Here is a 4,994-nt window from a genome sequence, read left to right as displayed (position 1 = left end):
CTGGGCTCACTGTGTGACACTGAACAAGCCACTTAACCTCCTTGTGCTCCGTCCTGCGGATGAGATGTTAAATCAATGTTCTATTGTAAGTGACTGTGCATATAATGCACAGTTCACAGCCTACCTCTGTAAAGCACTTTGTGATGGTGGTCCACTATGAAAGGCACATGGCAGTCAGTGGCACATACTGGTACTTATCTTTAGAGTTCAGTGGTGGCAAGTAGGCTTGCGTCAAAGTTTTATGTCCAACAGTGCTATAGAATTCAGTACATTTTCCTCATCACACGTCTCCAGGACTGTGGCCCTACAACATAGTCCACATCTAGCTGGCATTTTGAAAGAGAACTCATCATAAAATCAGCATCTTTGTGATGCTTCACAACCATTAAAGGAGATACAGATGACATCACAATGGGTCCTTGACATCATGCTAGGGCATCAGACTTGGGTTGTGTCTTTATGTGGTTTATATGGTAATACGTTAATTAACCAGAGGAATTTCTTTCACCTGTACACTGATAAACATAGAGTAGATTGCCCAGTAATAACTTATTAAGACTTCAAAAGATTCCAGTCCATTACCTTGACATATTTCTTGCACTAGTAGTGATATTTTCAGCAGTATGATTGAGGAATATACAGACATATTGAGGTTACAGACATCCTTTTAATTGTAGCTCCTGTACAAGATGCTGTTCAAGATGTGCACTTCTCTGTACCTCTGTCCATCTATCACTAAATTTCAGTGTCTGATGATACCTGGGGTTGGAATCTATGGCAATGTTTACAATGACTTTTGGCTCCCAGAATGGAACATTCTTTTTCTAGAATGTTCATGACCTCATGTCATCATACTCTACTTTTTGGGAAATGGAGTGGGGTAGGCCATGATTATGGTTAAAAAACATGTCAAATTTGAGGGACAAATGGAAGACTCATCATCTCCTGTAACCCTGTTGCAAGTCTTAAGAAATGTGTATTGCACAGCTTCAGAACAAATAACGCAAGGACCAATGAAGATCAGTGCTTCCCCACAAAAGTACATTCTTAGGCATTTCACAGCATCATTTTCAGAGTAATCTCAAAACAAGTTAATCTGTGTATAATAACATTAGTAGTTATAGCCTTTTTATTGCAAATTAATTGATTTGGAGTTAAGAATCGTACAACAAAGGGCAACTTCAATTTAGTAATATGGTAGCCTTTTGGCACTACTTTAGCACAGCACATTAACAAATATATTCTGTGCAATGATGGAACCTTAATGGAAACATGCAACAAATAATTACATTTAACCACCCTCTGAGATAAAAAACAAAAAACAAAAAACAAAAAAAACAGATATGACAAGTAGAACACTCTAAGAAAGTACAATTGGAACGCTCCTGTAATATCATTTGAAACTTGTTAATGAATGCACGTTTAATTAATGGTTTTGATGTAAACATAGGCATTGAGGGTCACAACAGACTATGTTTTGCAAAGATTTCCAACTTAGTTGCCTGTCAAGATGGGTTTCATGTTTTGGGTTATATTTTCATCCTTGGAGCTAGATATGAATTTTGTTTTCCTTAGTAACAAATTGGAATTTTAATTAACCATGTCACCAAATAACACTGCCATGAGATGTAACTCTTTTGCTATGCTTCCAATGTGCCTATGGATCTCATTATTTCACAGCAATGATTTACATTTACACGACCAAGGATAGCTGTCAGCCCCTTGAACATCGTGGTGATGATTCCCAGGGGTATTCATCTACATTTATCATAAGATTCCAAGAAAATACATTTTAAAGTGAGAAAGTGGTTTAATGTTTTAGCAATGACTCATTCAACTTTATAAAACTACATTTATATATTCTTTAAGAAAGCTTGTAAAGAAACAGGATGCATGTATTATCTGTGGGGGAGAAAAATTGTCAAACTAGATTGTGGTGAATAGAATATTATTTGATGGCAGCTACAGTGAAATGAACTCAGTTGAGCTTTATATTACACAGATGACTTTAAAGCAGGCAATGGAAATGCATTTCCTTTATTAAGGAATAATGTCGGTGTCTTTATAAATGGTTAAAATAAAATCCATACATGATATAAGATGGTCATACAAAGGTAAAACAACATACCTGTAGTATAAAACATTTTCAAAGAGCAATGTTTTGCATGCTCAGAATTAAATATGTGAGGAATGTGTGAGCCTTAATGAGTAAATACATTAAGATTAGCACATAGAGTGTTTATTACACTTTATTACATGGAAGGACAGATATGTCTTATACCGGAAAACACCTACAGCTGGAATTGAAGTTGGAATGGAAGTGGATATGTGGCATTAAGTGTGGCATGATAACAAACAACTTTAATTCTATGCACAACCATTACCTAAGCTTTGTTTATCCATAGTGAACAGATCAATACTATTTTTTTTTCATACCACTTGTTTTATTCCTTATAATGTATGTGATAATTTTAGTGAGAAAAAGCTACCTGCAAAACTCCTGATTTATCCACGGCTGTCTCAGATAACAGCTACATAAATCATTCGCCTATTATATGTGCAGAATTTACTCCAGTTAAAAATCTCATTATACTGTGGTGTGTTACAGGCAATCGGAATCCCAAGGGAGAGAACAAGAATATTGTACTGCATTATGTTGTAGGACATTGTTAGTGTTTTTAGGGCATCCTGCTTAGCAGTTAACCCAAGCTAAAAAGAGTGATTTAAGACAAATCTTTGTGGTTTACAAACACACCGGCTGACCAAGCTGGTTGTTTTTTATTTTCAGTGAGAGTCTCAAGACTCTTATTCTTTCTGTTTATAAAAATCATTTTACTTAATTCTCAAATGTGCAGATTTAAAAAGCAAACGTGTGTTTTGATTAAGGTACTAGATTAAGATAAAGATATCTCAGTTTGCAGGCCTTGTTTTCAGAGCATCTTGCACTTCCTTGGTCACTTCACTTGAAGAGTGAAATTGTCCCCACCCCTTCAAGGCTTTCTTTCCTGTTAGTAACCAACTAGCGGCTTGTATGCTTTGCAGCCAGTAGAATGCGATGACCCTGGGGGAAAATTACCTTGGAAGAGAAATAGTAGCAGACTTCCTAGAAGGCAAGTCAAGGAAACTGAAAACATCCTTTAATAATGAAAACACTTGCTATACAACTATGTAACTGTACCTTTTTAGTGAATGGAAGTACACGACAGGTACGATTAATAAAATTATTTTGTTAGCTACAACACTCTAATGTTTCCACCCCACTGTTAAAATATGTATTGCTAGTTATTTAGAGGTTTTAAATAATAATAATAATAATAATAATAATAATAATAATAATAATAATAATAATAGCAGTTGTTAAAAAATGATTACAGGATGAAAAAATGTCAGATACTAGTTTCAATTTCCAAAATTCAATCTATAGCCAGAAGCATACAAAAAAGGTTTAACTTCACTAAAACTTCAACTTAATAAATGATCCATGCTCAACCTTGTTGTATAATTTTTTGTAATCCTTTTAAGACATTAGTTTATCTTAATTTCAACTGAATTAATATACATTAACTTTCAGTATTCAAGTATGTTTTTGAGCTTTCTTCAATATGTAATATGAGGCACACATTTTTACCTTTATACAAGCATTATTGTTTCATTATATGCCAAACTGTTTCATACGCTTTATTATGGATTGTATAAAAAACCTGAATCAGACACAAGTCGCCGAGCAATTTGGTGTTTCCCGTTCTGGTGAGTTGCTTCACCATTCTGTTAAATAATGTGCATGTCTTGTATATTGCTGCTGCATTTTGTAACGTGTGTAGGGATGTTGTGTTAATTTAATTTGACAGTTAGTTTATTAACGTTAAGTTAACCCTAAGTAAAGCCCATTATTTTTGCCTCTGCCATTGTGATAGCCCAAAACACACCCAAGCTAATTTCACAGTACATAGCGATTTAAGCTTTTTGACCATGTTGTTTTACTTTATTTTTATTAACGTTAGTTTGTCTGTAACTTTATTATTATAGTTTATTAACATACACTTGCCTATTGTTTTGCTTTTACTTCAGCTCATTTCATATGTTGATGCATGTGCGTCATGACAAGTAATACATATGTATTTATTTATTGATTGATTCATATTGTGTCTGGTGGCTAACTGTCTTAGAGAACACTTTGGCTATAAGAACACTTTGCTTGTTTCCCAGGGGATGTTCTCTTAGCCGGAGACTGCAGGACAGCCACTATAAGATTGTTACCTTTATTAAAAATGTGCACAGATTAATCTACCGATTAATCAACTAATGGCCATCAAAATGTTTAATCTAGTGGCAGCACTAAAATTGGCTGGTAAAATGAAAACATACGGAGCTGCAAAAACTGTAGAAGAAAAAAATAAAAAGCTTAGTTTTAAGCATTCTGACCAGTTACCCTGATACCACCACTGTAGTGTAATGCCTTTCAATCCTTGTCTAAAGCAGCAAAACAAATACACAGACTTGTATTTATTAACAAGGATTGTGGACGATACTTGTATACTTGTAGATAATTACATGACGAAAATGGTTAGTGGGAGGCTGGGTTATTAAAAACATAAATCAGGTCAGTATAGCAATTGTATTTCTCTTTCAAGGTCAAGCCAGGTAAGCAAACAGACTGCAGTTAAAACTCTGAAACGCTATTGCCTCAGCTAGAACATGTGGAACAATTGCTTAAGGGAGCATTTATAAGTCCATGCTCACATAAGCTATGCATTCTCACTCTTAATTTTTGCAGAATCAATCAAAATTGAATAGTTGCCCATGGCAGTGAGGGGCATAAGTGACAGCACAGGAATGCATGAACTGCTCAAGGAGTAAATTGACAGTAGTGGATAGATAATACTTTAAGAAACATTAAAAAAGCAGCTTCTTTGTCATTATTTCCTGTAGGACTATGTTTACCCTACAGAAATACTTGAAAGCAGGGTTTATTTGTAGCACTCATTAATGAAACA

Source organism: Acipenser ruthenus, chromosome 6, assembly GCF_902713425.1.
Source record: "Acipenser ruthenus chromosome 6, fAciRut3.2 maternal haplotype, whole genome shotgun sequence".
Classification (NCBI taxonomy): Eukaryota; Metazoa; Chordata; class Actinopteri; order Acipenseriformes; family Acipenseridae; genus Acipenser; species Acipenser ruthenus.
Note: the sequence above shows the minus strand (reverse complement) of the source record.